The sequence below is a fragment of the Pocillopora damicornis genome, chromosome 5, assembly GCF_964200805.1.
Source record: "Pocillopora damicornis chromosome 5, jaPocDami1.2, whole genome shotgun sequence".
Taxonomy (NCBI): Eukaryota; Metazoa; Cnidaria; class Anthozoa; order Scleractinia; family Pocilloporidae; genus Pocillopora; species Pocillopora damicornis.
The window spans coordinates 25792553-25820536 of NC_142674.1; the positions used below are offsets into that span (position 1 = coordinate 25792553).

The 27984-nt window shown below is 38.4% G+C and overlaps 1 non-coding gene and 1 pseudogene across 2 annotated transcripts; one reads left to right on the plus strand and one right to left on the minus strand.

The window, feature by feature from the left end:
- Positions 1–82: 82 nt before the first annotated feature.
- LOC149046172 (DDB1- and CUL4-associated factor 1-like) lies at positions 83–27857 on the minus strand (annotated as a pseudogene). Its single transcript, XR_016186498.1, has 35 exons — positions 27836–27857; positions 26968–27067; positions 26311–26387; positions 25105–25295; positions 24194–24263; positions 23510–23577; positions 22687–22947; positions 21754–21950; positions 21056–21157; positions 20076–20234; positions 19340–19519; positions 18380–18586; positions 17895–17984; positions 16814–16893; positions 16206–16346; positions 15914–16016; positions 15113–15377; positions 14402–14544; positions 13654–13735; positions 12998–13092; positions 9867–9980; positions 9454–9596; positions 8500–8575; positions 8254–8315; positions 7721–7787; positions 7075–7146; positions 6780–6839; positions 6241–6323; positions 5649–5733; positions 4841–5074; positions 4275–4368; positions 3643–3747; positions 3436–3509; positions 2119–2199; positions 83–1831 (listed from the first exon to the last, which is right to left on the minus strand). The product of XR_016186498.1 is annotated as a DDB1- and CUL4-associated factor 1-like (transcript).
- Positions 23291–23363, plus strand: Trnak-uuu (transfer RNA lysine (anticodon UUU)). Its single transcript has one exon. It is a non-coding gene; the product is annotated as a tRNA-Lys (tRNA).
- Positions 27858–27984: the final 127 nt, after the last annotated feature.

Below are 27984 nucleotides of genomic sequence, written 5' to 3' on the forward strand. Positions count from 1 at the left end.
TTAACAGTTTCTATTGGATAAAAAATTCCTCCTGTTGTCTGATTTTCCGATGACAAATGTCACAGCTATAATTAGACTTGTCTTTAACTCTTTCGTGTTTTATTCATATTCTTTGAATTTTCATCATGTTTAGTAAGCAGGTGCCACATTTATTTAACATACTAAATGACGTAGAATCTGTGGATTATTTTTCGCCAATACTTTGTAGAGCTTTCTCAACAAGTCAGCTTTTCTTTTCAGTTCCAGACCCATGTGTGTCTTTGCCCTTCTTAGCTATGCTCGTTTTGTTTTTAAGGTAACATATTTGTGGTTCTTTTATAAGCAAGTGCTTTCAGATGAAAAAATTTGCATAATATACTTATGTTAAGAAACATCGTGGTGAATTCTCATATATAAAGACATCATTGAGCTACAAACAACAACAAAACGCTCTGATTGTCTTCTTTACTGCAATTCTCACTTCTCTGAAAAATTAATTATTTTGCCACGAGTGTGTTCCCTAAATTCAGAATTCATTAGCCAGAGCCAATTTGCCGGCTCGTCAGGATATGTTAGTGAGTAGAGGTACTCTTTAACTTGGCGAAAAACATAGGCGCAAGGCTAAAAAATATTCGTGAAAATCTTAGCTCGAGATTACTTTTTCCTCTGAATGAATTCGATTAGGGTTTAAGTTTAAAAGAGAAAACACAACTTTAAAATTTATTAAATTTGCTTTGAAACGAGTTGGGTGTGGTGTACGGAAAAAAGTGTTACCACCGCAAATAGCCAGCTGAAAAGAAACAATTACCTCCATGCTTCTTTTGACGTAAAAATGAAGAAATAAGCCACACGAAATATTGGAAAATCACCGCAGGAAAAGAAAACAAAATGGTCTTGACCGAAAACCCTTCAACTCTGTTTTTCTTGAATATAGAAAACCCCCGTCTGCAGTTGAAAGTCTTACATGGCTAGAGAGACTTAAACATCACCACCTGCTCATTTCGGAAACTAGATTCGTTCTTTGGATGTTTAGTGTGGTGTTCAAGAGGAGAGTTCTCAACGCCTTTAGCAATGAAAGAGTGGTAACTGCTATAAAATAACATGGAGAACCTAACGGAAAATACAAACCAAACAAGAATTAATCAATTTCGTTGCTTCACGGGCGTATATGACCGAAGTCTTATTATGTTTGTTTCGTCATTGATCTTATAATTTCCATTACAGCCATTGTGGGAAATGGTCTCATTCTTTTCCCTCTCTGCAAGATTTCTTCCCTTCATCAACCATCAAAATGTTTGTTCAGTAATCTTGCATGCACTGATATCACTGTTGGACTCAGTTTCCAGCCGTTTCATCTCCCTTACATAATTTCCCAAGAACACTCTGCAATTTGTTACCATGGCTCGCTCATCAACCGAACCTTGGGGGTCATTTTCTGTGGCGTCTCTGTCCTCACACTGACTGCATAATCAGTAACATGAGTGTAATTTTTTCGATGATGACTTCTACTTTCTGCTACATAGCATTTTACATAAAAAAACTCCACCGTCAAGAAGCTCAACTCCAAGCTTAAATTATCATTCCCAAATTGTGTGATACAAGTACATCTTTCAAAGATAAAAACATAGCAGAATGACGTGCTCATTGTTGAGTTGAATTAACAACTGAAAGATGGAAACTTAAAAGCCGCGCTTCAAAAAATTGCAATATCACTGTCATCATCCGAATCATCATCGCCAGATATCGTGATTTCAATTTCGTCGTCATCATCATCATCGTCATCGTCATCATCATCATTTTCATCATCATCGTCATCGACATCGTCATCTTCCTCGCCACCTTCGTCGGATTCCTAAGAGAAAAAAGGCATGGAGTCGTTATTTTATTGACCTACATCAAACACGTGTTGCACTAAGTGACGTGTTTTTGAAGTATGTTCCAAAAGTAATTTAAAGTTCATCTCTGCTTTAGTGCCAGGGGGCGCTATAGTCCACAACCTAACAAAGTGCAGGATTTTGTATGCAAATAAGGCACGAACCAATCACATAACCGAATCCGCATCCAAGATGGCGGTTTCACTTCTCTTTGATTGGTCCGTTCCTACGAACGTTGATGTGAAAGTCCTTAAGATTCTCATACCTGCTCGTCCTCGTCATCAGCCCTACGCAGTCGCCCGACTTCGTACACCCGGCAAACGCTTTCGTCGGTGCTGGCCTGATTCTAAAAAAGAACGTTACCGAATTTATGATATGAAATAATTCACGTGAACTGTTATGACATGATGACAAGATCTTTACGATGATAGTTTGCAACTTATGCAATCATGAAATGACAAGTAAAGCCAGTCAGATGGTTCGCATTGCCAAAGTTTCTCCCAGTTGTCGTGGCATGAGGTAGCTGGGATTACTGCTAGCTCCTGAGCTTGCGGTGCAGGCGTTATATTAGGGCGAGTTAACGTTAAGAAGTTCGCGATCGATTATTTCACCGGCCATGTTTGACTTAGAGTTTGAGTGGAAAGTGGAAGGAGGGGGCAGTGAAAGGCGAAAAGACGCTTGCTCGAAGAGGCTGTTAAAAAGCGAAACACCCCATGACTAATTGTGCCTCACCGCATTTTCGGAATTGAGCAAGTAACCGTAACCACAAGAAAAAGAAAAAAGAAGAAAAAAAAAAGCGTAGAGCGGATGAGTGAAAGCGTGAGGCAGTTTTTTTCAGCGCAGAGACAAATGGCTTCGACGTAACCTTTTCCGAGGACACAGATATGAGCTGATATTCGCTGCATCCTATGTTCTTTGAGCGTAGCTTCCGTTAATCCCTTTGACGATGTTTCTTCCATTTGATTGTAAACGGTACTTTGAAGCAGACACACTTCTGCACTCAAAGGTTTGTTTTATAATTAGTTTTAAAGCTAACCAGCATCTGAAATAGAAAGCTTTTCCTAAAAAAACCAGTGGGTAACACTGCCAGCAGATCTTTTCCACTGACCAGTGTGGAAATTAAGACTCTTTGCTAACCTCGTAATCCGCGAGACACTCCATGTTCTGATGAACACTTGAGAGATTCCCTCAATCTGTCTACAGCCGCTTCCTGCTCTAAAAAATTCGGTTTTTCTAGGCAGCTTCCTCGTGAATGAAATCGGAATTGTCAACTACGCCTTCGAAAGAGTTCACCCTCTTTTGTTTTTCCCGCAAGATAATCATGAAGCAGTTTGGCTAGTGATTGACAAGTAGAGCTAAACCGCACCAATCGGCTCAGGTCTTACGATCAAGATAAATTGAATATAATGTTTCATAGAAATCACAAGAATCCTCTTACCCCTGAAGAAGTGTCGAAGAGGGAGAAAAAAAGAGAAGAGAGGAAGTTAAGCAGGAGCGGGAGAGGAAGAGGATGGGAATGAAAGAAGAAGGATGGAAGGGAGGAAAACAAAACAAGGCAGAGGTTTCCGATTTTTAAGCTTACCTCAATAACGGCTACAAAGCTGTCAGTTATATCGGTACACAAATCAAATATTGTCTTCTTAAAGTCGATTGTAGCTGTTTGAAAGCAATTGAAATTTCCAACATCATTTTCTCACTCATTTCGTAAACGTCAAGATATTTCAAATTAACTGATAACGAGTGCCAAGCAAAATTTCTATTAAAATTTGTAGCAAGCCATCCTGCTCACCTATTGGTTGATAATCTGTTGCGTCAAAGGTCCTGAACGAGGTCTCGTACGGTCCAAGGAGCCTGGAAGCTAGCGGTATTTCCAAAGGATCCGAAAGATGTTTTACTATAAAATACGGAAGAACAAATACCGCTCCCTTCAGTCCAGAATTCATTTTTTTTTCATTTTTTGAGATATCAGAGGCTCTGAGGGACTTTTCCCTGAGGGCCCAGTTATGTAAAGGGCGGATAACGCTATCCGACGGATAGAGTTTTATCTAATGGATAGCGCTATCCAACCTTCGAAAGACTGGAGCCGGAAGTTTTAGGGTTATGAGTGGAATAAAAGAGCTAGAGCTCTTTCACTTTTCCAAACACCGCAAAAGTTGCTAAATAATTGATGAAAAGTTAAAAAATTTCCTTACGCAATTTTGGATGTCTATAAACTGCTAAAAACCTATGGAACCATAATCCCGGGTGAGTATTCTGTGCTCTCAATTTGATTTTTAATATCGAGATGACATATAGATCGCAACTAAAAGCTCACGACTTGGACGCAGTAAAACCTCAATGTCGGGTCTGGTTTCCTTCGTGAAAAATTAATAAAGTATTAACAAATTTGAGAAGTGCGTAAACAAGTAAACATGAAATTACCCCTATACATGACGTCACCACTGTTATTGAAGATCACGTGACATTGATCTAGTGAAGGACATCTAACCAGTAAATGGAAAGAGCGAAGATCCCACTGTTTTTAGCGTCAAGGATTATTGGCAAAGCAAAAGGCACACGGTTTATTTGAAATGAGTTGCTTTGGACATTCTAAGAGGTTAGTGTCACAAGAAACAGTAGTGCTTCGTCAGTTGTGAGGGCGGGGAAATAAGATAGTTTGGTTTTATCGACTAGGTTGATGATGTAAATTGGCCAGCAAATCACCAAGGATATTCAGACATAAGTTTATACTCCGTGGATCAGTCAGGTGACTGTGTATTGCTTCACGAAAACGCTCAAGATGAGGAAGCAATAAACTTTTCTTATAAAATAATAGTCCTTGATATCTATCTCTCTCCCAATTCACTGTCAAAGTAAGAAGAAGGAGGTAGAGTGATTTTTCGAGATCCGTGAAAGGCCGACGTTGTGTTCCGTTATTTTCGCGAACCTGGACTCACTGCTTTACAGTCTAGCATTGGCTCGTTCTTTAAAAACGAAAAAAAGGATACAATCTCTGAATTGATGATAATCTCCAGCCCGGAGGAATGAAAAACGCCGCTGACAATGTTGTTAAACTTGTCAAACTTGTGCATAACCCGTTTGCCTTTGACATCCCATAATACACCGTCGTTCAGTACCAGGTCGTCCGTGGGATTAAAGGAGGCGAGGTTCTTTGAGTAGTTGTTAGTGTTGTTGGAATCGTGCAGAGTTAGTACCCGCTGACCTGTCGCAGTGTCGTAAATCTGATGGTTGAATATAATCTAGTGAATAATATCATCACACTCTAACTGCATTCTAATACTCGTTGTTATCGAGAAAGAAAAAGGGGGTTTTGGCACAGAAGTACCACAAGCAATAAACGACAAAAAAAGAAAAAAAAACCTGAATTAAATACAAAATAAATAAATCTCGAGTTCGGCGCCTTAAAGTTTGACTAATGTTTCAAAAGACGCATTTCAACTGAGTGACGTGAAAGAAAAACCAAAGTTATTTGTGAAGCATATCAAAAAATTATCAAACACAGCCAAGAGGCCTCAGAACAAGTAAACTGAGGCGCAGAAAGCTGATCTTGGCCATGAAGTCTGGGCAAAAAATGCCTCTTGAAAGTCCGTGTATTCGAGACAAAAACTGATCTCGCACAAACTTGGGCGAAATTAGCGATTCTATCATCCTTGCTGTCCCGTGTTCACGCACTAGCAATTTCGCTGATCAATTTTTCCTTTTGTAAATGTCCCAAATGAACAGCGACAATTTGTCAAACTGAGGCTACTCGCGATGTATTTGGAATTGAAAATGCATCACATGTCTTGAACTCACATGCGCAGTAGCGTCGTGTGTGCCAATAATTCTGTCTTCTGATAAATTACTAAACTTTACCCAAGTGTCCTCGCTAAATGGATGTCTGAGCCAAAGAGAAATAAAATTATAAAGTAAATAGCACTTTTTATCAAATAGAGAGACGAATGTAACGACGAAACATTACAGTTCGCTAACTGTCACCGTGTCATTCACACCAATCCGATTATAGGATATGAGCCATGATATACACCTAAATTATTTCCCATTTTGCTTGTTTTATCTTGAGCATTGATTGCCGCAGGTGAATTAAGTTGGAGTCAATGCTCGTCTCCTGTAATTTATGAAATTAGTTTGTCTAAGTGTCTTCTGTAAAAGTTGTAGCTCTGAAAGAACAATGTAAAACTTTTTTTTGCATTTCAGCGATCCTCAAGTCAATAAAAATTAATGGTAAAACATAGTAAAGTATGTGTCTGTTTTATGTTTCTGCGACAAACATTGTAGTTTGTTAAAGGTGAGATACAAATAAACCAAGCAGAGACACAAAAAAGGACGTGCCTATCAGATGCACTAGTGGTACGAATCAAACAGGTTTTCAAGTTCAAAGACTTACTTCATTTCGAAAACATCTCCAAATGACCAAAGAGCACAGGGAGGCAAAGCAGACGAAGATGACGTCAATAAAAGTTCGCGGTCCTAAAAATTGAAGAATGAAGTACAGAAAGACAATTTCAGTGATAAATGAATTCGTGAACACAACCTGAAAGGGTCACATAAGCCTTAGAAAGGTTCATAACGTTGCGAAACGCGCTGCAAAACTGATGAATAAAGAGGGTTGATTGGTTTCAGCGAAAGATATGGAAACTAAACAGTTAACAAGAAGACTGGATTTGACCGAACGTTAAGTAATTTAAAAGGAATAGCGGAGCTGCCTTGTTTGTGTGGATGTGGAACGAAATCCAACATCGAACATAACTTGTTACCATTTGACTGTTGTTGGGTTAGGGAAGGGAGGGGTGGGTGCGCCCCCCCCCCCCAAAAAAAAAAAAAAAAAACCTGAAAAAACATTAATGAAACTTTCGACCTGTTCGAAGTAGAAAGAAAGGTATTTTTAACTATATGAGGAGGGAAACTTCCATGTTGTACTCTTACTTTTGAACATTGGCACATGGAAATTGCTCTGTCTGCGCTACAGAGATAAGTCGCCTCTTCCTGCAAAAGATCATTTTTTAAAAATAAATACGTAAAATAAAAATGAACATGAATAATCATGCACTGAACGGTTTAAATCCAAAAAAGAACAACAACAAAAAAAAAGAAGGAATAGGTATGATACAATTGACAACTTAACTTGTCACAATCAACGACTGATTCATACACATATAGCTATTTCAAGAAAAATTTGGCGTTTGACTTGAAATCAAAAGGTGTGAATTGAGTTTTGTACCTGTCCAGTCATTAAGTTGTATTCCTTCAACTCGCCTATTTGTGTTCCAAGTAAAACAGACTTGCCATAGGGCTGAGGAGAAAAAGTAAAAACTTAGGTACTACGTTTACATGACCTCATAAAAGCCACTGCTTTTTTTTTAAACTATAGTAAGGATAATTCTTACGGGTAGAAAAAAAAAAAATTAAAAAATCGGTATTCAGTTTCAATTGGTTTTAATTTTCTTCACTCTAGGGAACCAGTCTTTATTTATCACTTGGTGAGAAGGGTAGGTAAAATTTTTGGGGATCCTACGGTTTTTAGGGGGGAGCGGAGGGGGATCAGTCGTCTCTAACAGAGCTTAGAGGAGCAACTATAGAATTGACTGCCAATGAGGTGGGATCATTACAATACTGCAGAACTTTAAGGGGGGATCAGGTGAATTTTATGGTGAAACAAACAGAATACTCCGATTCCCCGCCCCACTCCCCAGAAGAAAAAATGACAGACCTATTCTTAAGTTTACTTCAACTGTTTCGTGTTTGCTACACTGAGCCAATCATGATCTTTTCTACCCTTGGGAGTGGTTAGTCCTCGATATCACTTGCCCCACTTAACAGTTATAGATCTTAAAAATCACATTGAATGAAGTAACAGAAAGACTTACTGCAAAACATGCACATGTAAAAAAGCTGTTTTCTTCAGTATCGCGAATGGCCCTGAGCGGTTTAAATCTAATGGAGAACAACACAGTTAGATACAACTGAGAACTAAACTGGACACAACCAACGACTAATTGGGAAACTTCGTCACCAAAATGCGTCAGAATTCTGTAGAGGAACATTATCGTGAACATTATCTTGAGCAAACTTGGCATATTCGAATCGTTTCCTTGCGTCCAAACCTATCTGCTAATACAACTGAAAATAAAAGACTTCAAAAGGAGATCAACTAGTGTCACGTCCTTGCACGTGAAAAACTCCACTTCTTTTGGTCGACGCGAAGATGATAAGCCGCCGCTTTTGAAAAACACGAAAAATCCACTCTGTTCAGAGATTATGGAAACCTCCGTCACCTGTGTTCAGAAATACCGTTTACGTGTGGACAGGGGTCTGAGAATCAGGTTACAATGATTCTGTTAAAAAAAACATTAAGAATTTCTAATAAAGCGATACGAAGTACAAATAAGGCATCTCCTACCCTCCGTACACAAACCGTCTGTTTAGTCTGGCGCCGTTAAATCCGCCATGACGCGGAATCACCTTCAGGTGGGAGAACATTTTTTCAAGATTGAGTACAGATAAATGTTGAGGGAGACCACTCTCAAAAAAGAGCTGACACGAGTATCAGAACGACCTATTATGATGATGAGATAAGTGTTTCCTTTGTCCGCCACCGTGGCAAAATAGTTTTGTTTAAAGCTAAGAAAAATAGAAATATACATACTTCTCTTCGCTTTAACCTCGTCGTCATGTTCGATGGTGCGTAATATCTGAACTTTGGTTCAGGGCATTTGTGGGGTCTGACGATAGACAAATCGGAATAAGTTGATTGTTCACAGTTTTGAGTTTTCTTAGACATCTGCAATTGTGGCGTATGATTCGATAAACAGCCCTATTTTAAGTATAGATTTATAAACACTCTAGAATTTTTTAATTGAAAGAGAGGAGATGCATTATGTGCAGTTTTTCAAAAATAATTCTGCAAGATGCCACATTTATAACTCTTGTTATAAATGTTACAAACAGTTTTAAATAAACGGGCAAACACTCGGAGAAACAGTAAAAAAATAAATAAATAAAAAGAAACAAATAAATAACAAACAGTAAGGGAGTGTGAAAAAAAACCAAGCAAAACAAGAGAAAGTCTATTTGTCTAGTGACCTAGAAAACCTTGTAGGCAAGAAATAATTCTTACTCACCTACCGGTCTACCAGGAGGAGCTTAGGGTTTCACAAACCTTTTATATAAGTAGCTACCGTTAAAGAGATAGGCGGTGGTGATTACTTAGGGGTCGTACAAAATTCGTAAAAAATCTCAACGAGGTAATTTGGTATTATAAGTCGAGTTGGTCACCACTTCAGTCAACGTTAGCCCTTCGTCATCGCTCTGACGAAGGGCTAACGCTCGAAACGTTAAATTCGGAACTATAAACGGTGGCTAATTTACGTAATCAACTCAGTTTATAATACCAAATTACCTTCTTAAACTCTCCAAACAACAAAGCACCACAGTTCTTTAGAAACTTTCCACTTTTAAAATCTTAACAGGAGGCACTACGATACCATATTTAAGCGATAGTGGAATGCGCATAAAAAACTCTTGATAAAACTACTGACTATCCTCCAAACAAGCTGAAATACTTTTTCAGACGTTTTTGGCTCTGGCATACATGACTTACCGTATTAAGGAGAATGGAGGGCCAGCGAACATAGAATTGTTACACTGCGCATGCTGTTCGCGAAGATACCGCGTCACGATCATGTCCAACGTAGGAGGTGACGGTGGGCGTGCAGGGCGATAAAGATCGGAAGGTAGAAGCCGCTGACCAAAACAAACATGCAGACAAAGAAATTGATCGACGTATCATAAACAATATTGTAACACAAAACATTAATAAAATAATAATATCGTAATAATCAACAAATTATTATCCTTTTCGACAAATAAATTTACATTATTAAATTAAAAAAAGACTTTTTCCATGAATTTCTTTGTTCTTATGGCAGGGGTGGGATAAGCACACGCCAAAATTATGATCAACATTCAGATACAGTTATCCTGACCGCTCAATCATCTAAACATTGTTATTACCTTTCCTGTTGGTGTTCCAGGGTCGTTGAATCGGTACCGCGTCAGGGATGGAGTCCCGGGAGTGCTAACACCAGAGGAGGCCGTAGAAAGGCTTGAGGAGTGATTGAATCGTACCTATGTACAGTGGCATGGGACATGACGGTAAGCATACGGTTAGTCTTGTACGAAGAGATACGATCCACATTATGAGCCTGACTGCTTGCCCGCCTGATTCACTTGATCGACCGATCGACTGACCGAACGAGCGAGCTCTAACCTACTGAACGATTTCCTGGTTGATTAGCTGATGGACGGACAAGCCGACTGACTGATAAACGAACAGCCGTAGTGACTAATTTACGTTTTCAACCCAGTTGTTAACACTAAATTACCTGCTATACTCTCCCACCGACGCAGCACCACAGTTTCTTTAGAAACTTGTGGAAACTTGTTGAAACCTATTTTTAAATCAGGTGACAAAGCTCTCTTCAGCAACTACAGACCTATTTCTGTTCTACCGTGCTTTTCAAAGTTTTTGGAACGAATAATTTACAACCGTATTATGAATTATCTCAATGACTCCGATGTCTTATGTGATAATCAATATGGCTTTAGAAAAAATCGCTCTCCTAGCCTTGCGCTTATCGATTTGTGTGACAAAATTTCTTCTGCATTTGATAGAAAAGAACATGCCATTGGAGTATTCCTAGATCTTTCGAAAGCATTCGATACGGTAAATCACGACATTCTTTTTGAAAAACTCAATCATTATGGGATCCGTGGTCTGGCACTAGAATGGGTCAAAAGTTATCTTTCTGAGAGGACACAATTTGTCGAATTTAATAACGTTAGATCTGCCCCACAGGGGATTCCCTGTGGGGTGCCTCAAGGTTCTATTCTTGGTCCCTTATTTTTTATCCTGTATGTTAATGATTTGAACAATGCTTCCCTGCTTGATGCAATCTTGTTTGCTGATGATACAAACTTATTTATCTCCCATAATGACCCTGTTTACCTAATTAACACATTAAATAGAGAATTAAACAAATTGTCAACCTGGTTTGCAGCAAACCGGCTCTCCTTGAATTTAGCCAAGACTAATTTTATGGTATTCAAGCCTTGGCAAAAGAAGCAATCCTTTGAATTTCAAGTTTTCATAAATGAGCAGCCTATTCTTCGTGTTTCTGAGACCATGTTTTTGGGTGTTTTATTAGATGACAATTTGACCTGGAAATCGCATATATCCTTAACAGCAAATAAATTATCCAAATCTATAGGTATTATTCATAAATCTAGGTTTTTTCTCTCTACTCACTCCCTTCGTACTTTATACAATTCTATGATCCTTCCATATTTGTATTATTGCAATTTAGCTTGGGCTGGTACCTATAAGTCAAACCTTCAAAGAATTGTAACCTTACAGAAACGTGCGTTAAGAATAGTAAGCAATTCCACATACATTGCCCATACTGGCCCTATTTTAAAGGAACTTAAACTCTTAAAATTTCATGATATCCATTCGTTTCAATTAGGTACTTTTATGTTTTCATTCGAGAACTCTACACTCCCTTCCAAATTCAATAACTTTTTTTTACTGAATAGTCAAATCCACAATTATAATACTAGGAATGCTCAGTCCTTCCGTTTGCCACTGTGCAGAACGAACACCAGGAAGTTTTCAATTTACTTTCAAGGTCCAAACTTTTATAATTCGTTAAATTCTGACATAACTAGTTCTCCCTCCTCCGCTTCTTTTAAAAGAAAGCTTAAGGAATTTCTTCTCTCTAAGTATTAGCTTCTGTAAGGCAGTAATTCTTAACTAACTTACTTAATAGGTGTGTGCGTGTGTGTGTGTGTGTGTACGTGTGCGCGGTCAAAGTTAATTACCATAAGTCCATATTGTAATTCTAATATAAGATTAGTTATTTTAAGTGAGAAAACCTGACTTGTTATAAGCCTCGTGGTTTCTTTCAGGTTTTCTCGCCATTTATTTTCTGTCATCAATTTTCTTCATTTTTTTTTTTCCATGTGTAAATGTCGTATATGGCAAATAAATATTGTATTGTATATTGTATTGTAAACTTACCCCTTTATTCAGCCGTAGTGACAGACAGACTGACTAACAATAAAGGGGTAAGTTTCTAAAGAAACTGTGGTGCTGCGTCGGTGGGAGAGTAAAGCAGGTAATTTAGTGTTAAAAACTGGGTTGAAAACGTAAATTAGCCACCGTAAAGAGTAAAAAAGCTGACGTTTCGAGCGTTAGCCCTTCGTCAGAGCTCTGACGAAGGGCTAACGCTCGAAACGTCAGCTTTTTTACTCTTTACGGTGGCTAATTTACGTTTTCAACCCAGTTGTTAACACTAAATTAGACTGACTAACAAACTGACTGACGGGCTGATTGACTGACTGACTGACGGACACACGGAATGACTGCCAGACTGATTGTTTGATTAATTGACTGACTGCCTGACAGAAACGGAATAACTGATAGACTGACAAACAAACTGACTGACGGGCTGATTGACTGACTGAATGACTGACAGACTAATAAAGGGGGCAAGTTTCTAAAGAAGCGCTGTGGTGCTGCGTCGGTGGGAGAGAATAAAAAAGTAATTCAGTATTACCAACTGAGTTGATAACGTAAATTGGCCACCGTAAAGAGTTTAAAAGCTGACGTTTCTGGCGTTAACCCTACATCAGTCGCTATGGCGAAGAGCTAACACTCGAAATGTCAGCTTTACCATTTATGGTGGCCAATGTACGTTATCAACTCAGTTGATAATACTAAATTGAACGACAGACTGTCTAACGGATGGACTGATCGACTGACTGACTGGTGGATTTACGAGCTCAATCACTTACTAACGGCTGACTAGTGGACAAAGGAATGGAATGATGAAATGAAGGACAGATGGACTGACTTAATTTGTCGATTCTTTTTCCTGTAAAAGAATTTCACAGAAGAATTTCAGAAAAAAAAAAAAAGGACAAATTTGGTCATTTTCATCATAACCCGATCACGCAAACTCGTGCCATTATTAAATGACTTTAGAAAATGCGATCGCTGTTACGAGATGATTGTATTTTCCTCATGAATCAAGGGACCTTGTGATCACAGAATACACTTAACAACGACAACATGCACCACATACTTTCCTATTAGTAGGCGTGTAAAGCAGATTTGATTCAGGTTTTGGGTCAGGTAGATTGGCTTCTCTCCGTAAAACCTCTGCAGTCTCATGAAGTCCTAGTCCAAAACAACCACACCTTTGATTAACAAATAAGCCAAACACCCTCAAGACTAGAACAAATTTAATTCGAGTGTCCAAAGTAATCTGGGACGCTTCGCCTTTGCTCTGCTAAGGGCTGTAATTGATCTTGACAACTCACGCCACCTTCTTAACCAATCAGATTCAAAACTAAAACCAGTTGCGATTTTGTCGCCCGCGTTTTCCCGCGCTTCAGAAGGTTGTTTATTTTTACCTTAAATTCTTATTGGCTCCACGTGATATTTTTCTTTGTTCTGATTGGTTGTTTTGATTGCTATACGACACTCAAAATAAGAAGCAGAGACTTAACTACAAAGAGGCCTTACAACAAAGATTATTCCTACTAAATTATAGAAATAATCTAGCTCTGCATAATTGTTGGACTGTCAGATGACTTGGGACTTTCGTTTCTAAATTTCAAGAGTGTGTTATGAAGCGGGGTGTGATCTAAAAATAGGTTTAAAGGGAAATTCTTCAGTTTGTGATTCCGCCCCTTGACCTGATTTTCTCGTAATGCTCCTCGACGCCCCACAACAAACTTTCGGTTGTGAGGTGACTGTGAACCAGTTGTAAAAGCTCTTTTGCCGGATATGAAATATGAGTCTGTGCAACAACATCAGCCTAAGAAAGTAAAGGCTGATATTTAGTTGTTGGGCTGTACAGGGTTTGAAAGTGTCCTACTTAAGAGAACGTCGAAATAATATTTAGTTGTTGGGCTGTACAGGGTTTGAAAGTGTCCTACTTAAGAGAACGTCGAAATAAGTAAGAAAACCGACCCCACAGAAGCTATTGGGTAAGAGAAGTAAAAGGACAATTCAAACTCTAAAACTGTTAAATTTACATATGATTTCTTACTGGGCTGTTCTGATAATGCTATAGAAAGCATTAATTCTTAATTTCCTCTTAACTTAAAAGTATTTAGATGAAAACCGATAGTGTGACTATCTTACCTACGATCAAATGTTTGCTTTTAGGAGGGGATGGCAGGGAAACTGAGGATGTCCCTCCTCCCCTCCTCTGAAAAAGAGAGAAAGCCTGAAGGCAGTCTCGATGACCATCCATTTTTAAACAAGAAATACCAAGAAGTAGATTCTGATAAATTCTTCAAATAAAATTATCGATTGTTCGTTATTTAAGCAAAACTTTAATAATCGAAATTAGACTTTTCCGTACGTTTGCCGCTTAAACAAAAGTTAATGAGCAGTAAACTGTCGAGTAAAGACGCTGTTGAAGGTCTCCGCCCTCCCCTATGTGAGACGACAGCTTGTGTCAATTTCAAGTTCATACCTTGTTTATTCTAGACAGGGACGGGACTGCAGAGGACGTCGCCAGGGATTTACCAGTGACTCTTTCAAGCAGCTTGGCAGCATATTTGCAGAAAAGGGCGTGGTCAGAAGCATTATCCTCAATGATCGGCTCTCGCATCAAAACTGTCAACAAATTCAAGACAAACGACATTGAGTCAACGTAAATGAAAGAAATGAAATGATGTTTTAGAAGGTCAACATGGCTGTAAATAGGTCAAGATAGCTCGATATTTGGCGAGCTCTTTTTGGCGCTTTTGTGAACTGAGACGAAGAGTCTTGAACTAGACAAAAGCTCTTGACTGATTAAGTTGTTCAATGAAGGAATTACTACATAGCAAAATTATTCTGCTTATATAAGAATCAAGAATGACTTGTTTTCTTTTAAGCGCTGGAAAAGAAAGCCATCTGTGATGGTGAGTGCTCGTTTTACATTTGAAAAAGTGTTTTGACCTTCCTCTATCGCTTTTTACGACTTCTTTGCTGACGTTGGCTAAACATTACAAACTTTGTATGTCTTCGGAATGCAACCTTTTATCTTGCGCGAGATAAAAGCGTGATACCCCAAGCGGATAAGAGCTCAGGTATCTATCAGAACACAGGACTCGCTTCATCTTGCCCACGGGCACGCCCAGTTGTATAATATACATGGTTGGACAAGTGTGAAGAAAGCAATGCGCAGTGCAATACTCACTTTGTAACTGGCCGCTGTTAAACAGCTGTAGTTTTCCAATGACTTGTCTAATCTTGTCGCTCCTCGATAAACCACATAACGCTTTACAAGCCAGAGCACGAATACAATCTGCATCAACCAATGGCGTTTTCACCATCAGTAAGGAGAGCAGAACCTTGATGCCATTACTGGCCCTGACACATTCCCACATCTTGGATAAGATGTCGTCGCTGCTTTTGAAAGCCGGCTTGGATTTCGACTGAAATTTTGCAACAGCTCCGCTAATCTGCAAACAATGAAGACAAAAGTAATCATCGCGGTGACGCCAAACACTACTTAAGCAGTTGAAAAAACCACTGAAAAAAATCAGGCCTGTACCGTAGTTAAACGGAAAACTGGAAAAAATGGAACAACGCACTCGGCCTAGCAGCCTAAAGCCTTAAACACTAAGTACTTTTAAATTCAACAAATATTCCTAACGTTTGAGTAGCAATTCCTTCATGAACTTTAATCAGCCTAAGACTGGGAGGAAAGCAGCGTTGAGGGAGGGGAGGGAGGGGGTTGAGGAACCGTGGAGAGGTAAACAAAGATTATTGTGTTGACTCCGATATTGACTCAACTTTAAGCGACTTTGTCATTACCAAGACAGTTACAAAATGAAGAATTTTCGCCTGCTCTACCAACAAACTACGCCTGTAACTCTGTTTCTTATTTGTTTTTGCTTGTTCCTTTTTGTTGCTTTTTTTTTTCTGTCGCGAAAATACTTTGAGAAACTCATGCGAGAGGGAGGGAACTAAATCTGAACGCGCACAAACCACTTACCCTGACTCGAGGACCGCACACACAGTTACAAATGACGTGGAGAGCGGCTTTCTGTACCTCAGAGTCATTGAGTAAACTCCCTTCAGCGCAACGCAGCAGAAGCCTGGAAAAAAAGATTTCTTAATATCACTGAATAGAGAGTATATAAGCCTTCTGGCCTCTTGCTACCGAATGTTTCCACGGGTTATTAAAATAAGGTGACTAAGAACACTTCTACTTCTTCTGATGATCACGAAGGACTTTTGATGGGAATTTTTCATGTCTAAATTAATTATTTTCCCGTAGATCATACCTCATTCCTTTCTGTTGTTCTCCTGACGGAAGTTGCACTTCTTCACACAGCGCCATCTGAGCCTTAGGACCGACTGTCAACACAAACAACATCTCTAAAGCAAGGCGGGTCACGTTGGCTGCTAATCGGATGGCGTCCGCTCTTGAATGGAGCAAAGAAACACGAATGGAGAGGATTAACAAGCTGTTTATACGCTTTTAATTTAAAAAATGTTAGTCGAGATATTCAGAGTTCACAAATAGAGCAAAATATGCCAGTAATAACTATTAATTTCCATTAAATATGGAACAATTACCCATCAATGATATTAACATAGAGCAGTGGACAGGCCTCAAAAATCGCATTTAAAATGCAGGGAGAAAAATTGTAATATCATAAGTCGACAATACTAAAAGCTTCTTGTACCTTTTTGAAGGCAGTAGAAAATCATTACAACTAATGTTCTGCTACAATTTTGATTTTTGAATCATCAACAACTTCAATTCCTTGAGTTGAAACAATTTCCGACAATTTTAAAGTCCAGTAGCACAGTCCTACAAGCAGACCTTTCTTGATTTTCCTGGACTTGTACAAACTCTGGAGAAATGATAGCAAAACCAATGACTTACCTATTACTGGTCACTCCCCAGTCTGACGACAGGGAGATCAACTGAAGCAGCAGGGTGAAGCCTTGAAGTCTGTTCATCATCTTTAGGATAAAAAGAAGACATGTTAAATAATAGCGAGCTTGAGCAGTCAGGAAGGCAAAATCGAGGAAGACGTCGACTGAAATGATGAATTTTTACTTTTGGTTAGAATTTCGCGAGTGGCTGGATGTGTTTAGCGTCTCTTACGGGGCCACAACTTCAGCATAACATATGTAAGCAGGGTTGAGTTCCAAATGTAAGTTTTACTAATTTGGCATCGGTGTTTCCGTTCTCAGACCACGCAAATTTGGGTGATTTCACGTTGTTGTTTTGCAGAGAGCATCTACGGAAATATACGAAGTTCTAAAACGCACGTGCTGAGCAATAAGATCTTTTGTTTGGCCTCGTTTCAGGCCGTAGTGGTTTGCCACAAATCCCTAATAAACACGAGAAAACGTGTGCATTCTGACACAGTAAAGACCTCAGGCGGAAGCCAGTTTACACTAGTTATGGGTAAATTGACAAGGTGTGTCTATGCTTATGAGCATTGGTGAATAAAATGAAAAAATAAAAACAAAAACAAAACAAAACAAGAAACGAACAAACACACAAATGAATGAAATTGCTTCTCCAATCTATTCTTGAGAGCAAACCGTATCCACTGGACTGAAATGCATATGTAAACTAGGAAACTTATAAATAAAATAATAATAATAACAATAATAATAATAATAATAATAATAGTAATAGTAATAGTAATAATAATAATAATAATAATAATAATAATACTAAAACCAAAGAGAATAACAACTAACAACAACAAAGCAATGGAAGTAGCTGTTATGGTGTCCATCGAGGGGTTTCATAACCTACGAGTTTGAAGCCGGAGCCTTGGCAAGGAACATTGTATCGTGTCCCTGTGAAAAATACTATAACATTCTACAGAGGAGTATCAGTACTACAATGTGCCCTACACTTAATAAACCAAGATACCCCTATGCGAAATAATCAACCACGACCATGTGACGCTGTTTTTTCTTTTGCGTTATTTTTCAGTTATTACCTCAACAGGCTCCCAACGCAGTGTTGTTGGAGCATACTCTAACATCAACTGACAGTTCTCCATTACACTGCTGTGAGACAGGGATGCAGCCTAAAAGAGAACAGTTGCTCATCAATATGAGTTGAACAAGATGATGCTAGGCTACCAAAGACAAAACTGCGGAACAAACAAACAAACAAAACCAAGCAGACAGACAAACAGACAAAAACAGTATCTTCTGCGTAAATATTTAAGACGATTTGGAGTGTTTGTAAGGCGAGGTTTATAAACTTTCGTGCTAAAAGTAGAAAATTTACAAGGACGAGATTAAATGTTACGCAGAATACTACCAAAAACCTTTTCCAGGTTTAAGTTAACTTCCAACCTCTCTAAACTAAAACAGCCGAGCAGGCGTAGTCCTTTTACATAACATAACATACTGAATTTGCTCATCTGACGATACACAAATTTTCTCCTAGAATTAGGGAATAGGCTTGGAAATTCACCTTATACGCTGGAACTGGAACTGGCGTTGTTCCACCCTCGTTCCTTGCAATAGATCTCCTCAGCGCATCTGCCCTGATGTGAAGATGGGCATCAAAATATCTCCGTAGAGCCATGCAAGTGTGTTTTGCTGTCTGCCGGCTGCCAAACACCTCATCATCACTCAGTAGTTCTGCCTCGTCGGGACGAAGGATTGAAAGCGTACTTAGCTGCCAGACAAGGTTAAACAAAAAAAAGATTCTTTTAGAATGGTTTGCAGCCAGAAATATTCGTTGTTTTCAAGATGCAAACGCAAGTGGAATAGGACCGTAAAATGGCTTGAAAAAATTTAAACGAGACTGCGCAGTCTGGAAAATGCAAACACGGCGTGCACTAAAAATACTTGTTAATTCATAGCGGTCGGCATGTCTCTAAACTACGTTTCAAAAGTAACAAACCGTGATTTTTTGAAGTGGAGGTGGCTGGCTATTGGTGGACATTTACTGAGTCTCGAAGCCCCGAGGTGATTATCCACCGCCAGCCATCGACACTGAGGTGAATATTTGTTTTAGTATATATTTAAAGAGTAAGATAATATAGCAAAAAGGATGATTTTAACTCATTTATTCCCGCGATGATTGCAATATTTCCGCGCGCAAATCACGCGCGAGTTGCTCGGAGGTGAACAGCAACGGATATTCGGAGTTTGAGTAGCCAATCAGAATGGGCCTTCAACATTATCCACTATTTTATTAATCAAGTTATCACTATTTACGTTAGTCGTTCTTTTATTTCTTTACGCATTGCAAAATATTTCGAATGAGTGTTATTAAGAGAAATTGCTACTCCTACGAGAACGGAAAGGTCACAGAACAAATAGACCTCGTGGTGTGATCCTACTCCAGGCGATTGAACTACACGATCCACGTTTCTCTGGGGTCCAAACCATGTCGTGTAATTAATAAATAAAACTGACTAATTACCTGGTTTACAAGCTTCCGCAGACCATCATTACAGTCAAATAATTCCAGCACTGCTCGAAATGAACACGTGAGCGAGAAAAAGAGAGTTGCGTGACATCTGCCAGAGTCGTGAGAACATTCTAGAAGCCACAATGCATACTTGACCAGGTCGCTCAGCACAGGGTTTGGTAGGAGGGACACCTGAAACAAGTTATTTGAAACAGTTACGGAGGTTCGGTCGACATATTCTGTTTGATAATTTCATGATCCTCTGCCCCATGTAGAAAAAAGAGCACCAAGAATTTAATTATTCGAAGTTTTTTTTTTTTGTGGAATTAAGAGTAGTTTTGTAAGATAACATTTTTTGAGTGATTATTTCTGTTTCTCATCTTTATCTTTTTCTATCTCCTTGCCTGCGATTCTCTTTATCCATTTGACCAGTTTTTCTTTAATTCCTTTTTATCTCTCTACCTGTGGGTTATATGCTAGACATAAATAAGCTTTTTTTTTGGGGGGGGGGGGGGGAGGGGGAGGTGGGGAGGGAGATTGATGAAAAAAAAGCAGAGATGTGTTATTCAATTCATTGTTATTTCATGTTTAACGGAATGATACTCGTTACCTCTTTCTTTTAGAAAATACTGGTCTGCACATAACTCACCGATCATTGGTAAGTTAAATCTGCACTAACTAATGCATTTCTTACAACTACAAATCAGAAAACTTAAAACATTTTTTTTAAATTGGAAAAATGTCTTACCCTCTCCATGGCGTCCTCATTGTAAGCGAGATAATACAGACACATAGAACATCCTGTAGCAGCCACAGACGGGCGTGGCACTTCTAGTAACCGCTGGACACCGTTATGAGTCACAAATTCTGTAGCAAACTTTTTATGACAAAGAAGGGATGCCAAATACTAAAACGACAATAAAAGGAAATAGCTTTTAAATTCTGAGGCTTTTTTGTCAGATCTCAGTCGGTACAATGCATTATTGTCTTAACCTTTAACTTCCACGAGTGACGAGGGCAGAATTTCTCCTTACAATATCAATACAATATCAATACAATATCAATACAATATCAGTACAATATCAGTACAATATCAACCAGATAAGTGATGAGAATAAAGAAAATTATCAATTCGGGCAGGATTAGCTGATCCAATACTAAGTTATCCGAACTAACATTATAAGAATTCTATGGTTGACAGTAAGGAGAATTACAAATTTGATCTGGGAGTTGAAGAGTTAAAGTAGTGTTTTTCAAGAGGGATGAATGTGGTAGAGTGTCTAAAGGTTCGTTTACACAAAAGACAGAATTGGAGTCGAATTGTTCATTAGTTGTAGGAGTGCCAGCGACCCAGAGAAAATCGAGAGTTGGAGTCGTAAGTGGAGCCAAAATCTTGACGAAATCAGAGTCGGAATATTCCGAACAATTTCTTTTCTTCTGATTCCGCTAAGAACTCCAACGCTTATGATCCAGTGAAAACTCGATTTTCGGAATCACAGCTGAGCTAACCGATGGCTGAAAACTCCAGCAATTTATTTTTCACATATCATTAGCGAAGGAGTCATAAGTGGAATCAGTATTTTGCATCTGATTCTATCGGTTTGATTTTCACAGGATCATATCGTTGTACGCTTTTTGTAAGAACACCGGCGAGGATGAAAACCAACCGTAACTGCATGAAATTCTAGACGTACGACACAAAGCATGACGTCACTCCCTCCTTCCTACCTTGAGGGCTTCAAAGACAAGTTGTAGGTCCACCTGGCCTTTAAATGTAATGTAGTGCATGACAAGATCCAGGGCTTTAGACTCAAACACTGTCGGCAACAGCTGAATTGAAATGTTCAAAGAAAAATGTGTCAAGATAAATCAATGGCCAAGCAATGCTCCAGGCTCAGCTACGACTGTTTTAGTTGCCATAGTAACTGATAAAATTTGGTACGGCTCAAAGAGAACCTCTTCATTCAGAGCTGAGTGCATTAACTTTTGACCAAGGCCAATGCATGTCCCTTCATCCAACAAATATTTCTTGCTCGCGCCAATTAGTTAAAACGCCTCACATGATCAAAAATCCTTGATCCGAGTGCATTATCGTCTGACTGAGACCAATTTATGTCCCTTCATCCAAAAAGAATTTCCTGCTCGCGCACGTTCAGTTAAAGCACATCAGATGATCAAAAATTCTTGATCCGAGTTCTTTATCTTCTGACCAAGGCCAATGTATGTCCCTTCCTTCAAAAAATAATTCTTGCTCGCATACGACTAGTTAAAACGGTCCAAACTCAAATTTTCAAGTTGTGTGACATTTCCAATTTATTCTTGATTCAGAGCCCTTTTCCCACAAGCTTCCCACATACTTCAGTGGAGAGACTCTCTCTGTTCTTCATATATCATTAAATGCTCAAGTGCCTAATTACAGCACATACCTCCTGATATTCCCCCAAGGGAGTCAGATACTGTAGAATTAGTCTCTGCTGCATGCCAAGAGTCAGGAGGGAGAGGGAAAAGGACATAGGGACTATGTGGTACCCTCCCTTAGGTGCACAAATTACATTTCCAGTGGAATGGAAACCCTTGGTTGTTTTAACTAGCAATGGATGTTTTGCTTGTAGACAACTTTTGCCTGAAACAAAAGGAAAATATTTACAAATTTTAAGGAAACTGAGTTAACTTGTGCAGGGCAAACCTACTTGGCATACTTCCTCCTCCCCCTTATCCCCCCCTCCCCCCCCCCATTCAAACAAATTTTTTGATGTCAAACTTCCATAGATGATCATTAAACATTTTAGTCCTTGATAACAATCATTTAACTGATCATTTTATTATCAAAATCTTCCATTTGCTGACAGACAAGCCTCCTCCTTGTGTTTCACACAAAAAGTCCTCTGAAACGACATATGGTTATTGTTGACCAAAATTTGAGTCAGTTTGTTGTTGGAAACTCAAAATCTTTCTTTTTTTTTTTTTGGCTGGAAATTTATGCTGAAATGTATGATAAGATTAAATATCAAGCATTTATCAAAACTTATTTATAAAGGCAAAAGTAGACTGAAAGAACTCTACAAGATCTTGAGGTGTTTTAGGTCTCACATTGTAAGTTTGCATGAAAGCTCCTAGCGTATACCTGGCAATTCACTACAGAATACCCACTGGAGCTCCTACCGGTGTCAGGGTCTTATGGAAAGCACTGCCTTGGCTGTCAAAGTGAAAACCCAAAGGAGAATAATTGAGCCTTCAAGTTACAAACAAGTCATACCACTCAGTTTGAAAAGACAGTTAAATCAACTTGAAGTTGCTAGGAGATTGAACTCACTAACAGAGGGACAATCTGAGTTACAATACTCAAAAAGTGAACTAACCCTTTCCATTGTAGCTATTCACTTCTTCCACTTCTCCATTACACAAACTGGATAATTCGCCATTCTGTGGCACAGTGCATGATGGTCCTGGCTCAGCAAGATTCACTTTCTTTATCTTGTTACTCACACTGTTACTGTTTCGCTCTTGTTCCGGTTTGTCTTTGCTTTCAGGATAATCCTGTTTGACAGGTCTGTCACAGTGGGCTGTGTAAGGTCTGACAAGTCCTTTAAAATGTGCAGCCGTCGCAGCATAGAGGGAACCTAAACATGTGAAATTCAACATTTAATCCTCAGCTTATAGTTTACAAGAGTTTTTCAAACAAAAAATGCAATGACTGACAATAGACAATTCCTGAGATGTGAAAAGCCAACTTTGCACTCAGACGTTTGAAATACAAATGCTGTTAACCACAAAGCTAAAAACAAAAAACCCTCAGCACCCTAACATCAATAGTCATATTCTTCATACTGTTCTCTTGCATTTCTTAAGGTGCTGACAAGGAGAATTTAGATTCTTTAATGGCTGATCATTTCCTTTATTCTTGTAACCTTAGCGGTCACTTTTAAAAATTGCTATATCCAACATATTGACCAGCTCCCTGTTGGCTTGTTAGCTTAGTTGGTAGAGTGCTGCACTTTTATCACAGAGGTCATGGGTTCAAATCCCATACGGGCCTGAACATTTTTCTCAGGTCTTATTTCAACTACTAGTTCAATAGTGTTCTTGGCTGCGAGGATCTCTTATAAATACTTATTTCTTCACCACAGTGCAACTATATGAATTTCATCTATCTAAAATCAAATTATTGCTATACTGACTTACCAAGGTGGAGTTTTCTTCTCTGAATACTGCAGCAATATCCTGGCTCTCCATGGCAAATGCTAAAAGACCTGTTTAGAAATAATAATTATCATTTGAAGTGATACCTGATACCTGAAATTAAAAATAAATTAAAAATGCAACTGCAGCAATACACATAAAAAATGAACAAAAAGGAATATTAGAATCCTCAATCAAACCATGACTATCTATATCTCAACTCTTTACACCCTAACATCAGTATGCAGATTCTCCATACTGTTCTCTATACATTTCCTAATGCACTGACAAGGAGAATTTGTTAAACAATCAAGAGGTTCTTCAGTTGCTTATCATTTCCTTTGTTCTCACGATCTTAATGTTTGATTCAGGGTTGATATTGAGAGAAGAAATTAGATGCTAGTCACTCTCAAGGGTTAACCTAATGTATATAACCTTGGATCACCAAACTAAAACACCCTTCTACTTGCACCCAGTTTAAAAAGGTGTAAACAAAATTGAGTTAGCTCAGAAACTCAGAAGCTTTACAGGAATTAGGTAAATCTAATTTTCCCCAGGAGAGCACTTGATGCTAAATATTTACTCAATTAAATTTTTTTATTTCCTTTTGTTTTTAGTATGGTGACCAAAATGTTCAAAGCCTGAAGTACTGTGAAAAATAAGACCAGTAAACTATGCTATAAATACCTGTAGCATATGATCTCAGGGGTTCTGAGGCTTCTCTGGCCCACTTGCATAAACGATTAAGCATTGCTTCCTACATGGACATGATTGACATCAAATTTATTGATAGGAAATATGTAGAGAAAGATGTTTTTTGTCATTTCACAAGTGTGGGACAAAGAAAAAAAAGAAAAGGAAAAGAGATCTTATTTGTTGTGGCTCAGTGGTAGAGCATTGGACCCCAGAATCTGAAGGTATAAGGTTCAATTCAACCTGGGGATTCAGAATTTTTTTCTTTGTCACACGCTTGTGACAAGACAAAAAACATCTTTCTCTATTTCTTTAGCGAGCTTAAACCTTAAAATCTCTCTCATTCTATTTAAGAAAGATGTGGTTATGAATTAAGGAACAATGAAAGTGGATCTGAAAAGTTTGCATTTTTTTAAAGTTTTTTTGCACTAAAGTGAGGTGACTGAGAGCAACAAATAAGATCTCTTTTCCTTTTCTGTTTTTCATGATGTAACTACATGAAATTCATGTTTTTTGTTTATAATTTGATGAAATAGCAATTGTATGAGTTAATTCTGAGTATTTTTTCTGGAAAGGACAAGGGGTGCCATGCCACAGAAACTGGACACATTGATCTGGATTTTTACATAGAACTCAAGCTGAAGAAAGAAAGTCACATCTTAAGATTACTAAGTTAAACCCTTTAACTCCCAGAAGTGATTAACAGATAACTTCTCCCCATAATATCCATACATTATCCAGCCAAAGGTAATGAGAATACTCAGACTTATCAGGTAGAAGTTGTCATCTTGATTTAACACCAAATTCTCGTAACTAATTCACAAGGAAATGTGTTGCAGCTAGAGCAGAGAATTAACAATCAGATCTTAGGAGTTAAAGGATTAAGAATACCTTTCTAAACTTACCATATCCTGAAAAACTGCAGCACTTTCCAGCCCAGGCATGGCATTTAACAACACTCTGACTGCAGTGCAGTTCAGATTAAACTGTTCCACAGTGCTCATGATATAGGAGTTCACTAGTTTGTCCATAAATTCATCATTTCTGAACAGTGTCTTCAAAAGATGGCCTAATGCACAGTCTGGGTCAGCTCTACCTGAAATGTTCACGATGGAGAAAACAAGAGCTGATTTTATTTTGAATAATTTAATACAATCAAGACCTCTTACTGACTGAGAGCGAGATCTGCACTGGTAAAATTACAGACTAAGTTTTTTTCCCTTAGGACATACATCTGAGCAAAAAAAAAAAAAAGGGTTCTGTCACTTAAGAGTATGGACTGAGAAAATGAGGCTCATACGATTTTTAATAATCAGGGTCCAATAAAAGGAGAAGATTCTAATTAAAGCCAAAATTTAAAAATTTTCAAGCTTTCAGTGAAATACAACCCACTAAATTGACCAATCATTATGCATGTACTAACTGAGAAAAAATTTATAATAAAGTAATTAAGTTCATTCGCAGCCAGGCTATATCAGTTTGACCACATGAGGCCATCACTGTGACATGGACACTTCTCACACCAAGCCTCATCTAAGTTCTAGTGTTTTCTTGTGACTCAAGTAAGTAGATAAGTATAGTGTCTCTTTAACACAGTGAGTCTTGTGAAGATTCCACTGGAAACAAAAAGTAGAACTGACATTGAATAAGAAGCAAGAACAACACTTCTCATTCCTGAAAGTTTGAATTGTTGTTGTTTGTCATGTTATCATTCTTTTTCATGCAAAGTGTCTTGGACCTGTTTCATTATTGGCAGGCCTTGGTTCTCTTCAACCTGCATATTGTTTCTTATCAGCTTGCTGTTAATGGAAGAGGTTCACACCACAAACACTTTGACAAAGGGCTAATGCTTGAAACGTTTTGAAACTCTTTATGGAGGCCAATTAACATTATCAACTCAGTTAATAAACCAAATTATTTTGTTAAACTCCACCACTGATGCAGCAACACAGTTTTTTCAAAGAAACTTAACCCCTTTAGGTCTGTAGCTATCCTTCCTAGTATCTGATAAGAATACCTTACACTACATTACCTAGTGTATTTGTAATAGATGTTATAATGTATAAAACACAAATAGTGTGTAATGTGAAAAGATGGCTTTGCACTTTTACCTGGATGCCAATCATCAAAAGGATCTGGATCTAGTTTATGATATGCCTCATTCTCACGTTCCACAAGCTCTGCTATCCTGCATGAGTGATTTTAAAATGTAAAATACTTTTGAATCTACTTTTTGCCAAATTGTTTGTTCACTTTTTGTAGAGCCCAACATGAACAATGTTACTGATCTTACAGTTCCAGACTAAGTAGTCATACACACTGAGTGTGTATCACACAATTATCACGGCTAAGGCTTGAAACTAAAAACTCCCCTCCAGAATCTAGCACACAAATCATTCGTCCATTGTCTTTCCCATTTATTTTCTACCTTTCCATGCTATGTTTTATACGTTCTGAGAGAAGAAAAGGAATTTTTTTCGGTGTGTAATGACAGCGACATGCTGACCCAACAACAGTTTTATCATTGGCAGACCACCATGAGCCTCGCTAGGCGGAAGGTATCTGTTGACATGTAAGATGAACTGGAGAAACCAGTCAATCATTGTGTAATTCATAATAATAATTTCAAAGCTTATTAACGAATGAAACCAATTGCATTGAGGCAGCTACTTGAAAGCTTTCAGGGGTTATTATCATAGTCTTTTTTTTTTTGTTTGATTTGTTTGCAAATTTAAAAAAAGATACTACTTCTAATACACTTCACCAACCTTTGTAGAGTTTTAATGGGTGATAGATTATTCTGATCTTCCTTTCGCCAAGTATCCAAAAGGGTACTGAGTTCAGAGGTGCTACAAATAGACAGTTTATCTCAACGTGCAGAGTTTCGAAGATCGAAAAGCCCGCCATTTTGATCCGGAAGATATGATACAAGATTACATGGTCTTCCTCTTCGAAAGTGATATCACTTTTCTCGGCATAATTACTCTGATATTACTGCGAGTGATTTTGTTGACTGTGTCAAGATCAGATGTAATTCCTGTCTGTAAACTATATTTACGACGAAGTTTAGTCAAATGGCGAGTTCCAACACAACACGCGCTAAGTCCCAGGCTATTATCAAATTTCGCGTGGAATGCCTAGTTGTTATTGACCTCTAACCAGTCTTTTTTATATTGCAACTCGGTCGGCTGTGATCTTACTTGGAATGGTTCACCTTTAACGACCAAAAATAATCATGACAAATGAATGACCTCCATTGTATTTTGCCCCACTTAACTTTTGATTATAGTTTGATAAATTTTTGAAGTGCTTAAGAGGAAATTAGAGTACCACAACTGAAGTTCAGAAAGGTGCACACAAGTTACTTAAACAGTTACAAGTTCTTTTATGAGTTTACGTTTTCTTCTTTGAAGGCTCATCACCAGATGATTACTTGGACAAGTTGAGGCAGTTTTCTGTGTAGGGTATGGAGTAGCACGGGGATCTGGTTTTCATACAATGTTTACCCCAATTGTCGTTTCTGAATTTTACAGTAAATGTCTTGCTTTTTTGGTCCATTAATTTTTTGTCATTTGTCCTGACTTTCTCTGATACTTGTCTTCTGAATTTTTCAAACGGTTCATTAACAGAACAAACCTGCAAAAATTTTCCCCGGCATCTGAACCTTGGAATATATTGACCGATCAGCTTGACAGGTATGAAACCATCGTTTGGATTCTGCTATATTTACTCCCCTGGTCTGGGAACCAAATGATCTTTACGTAAGGATATTAAAACGGTTTTCA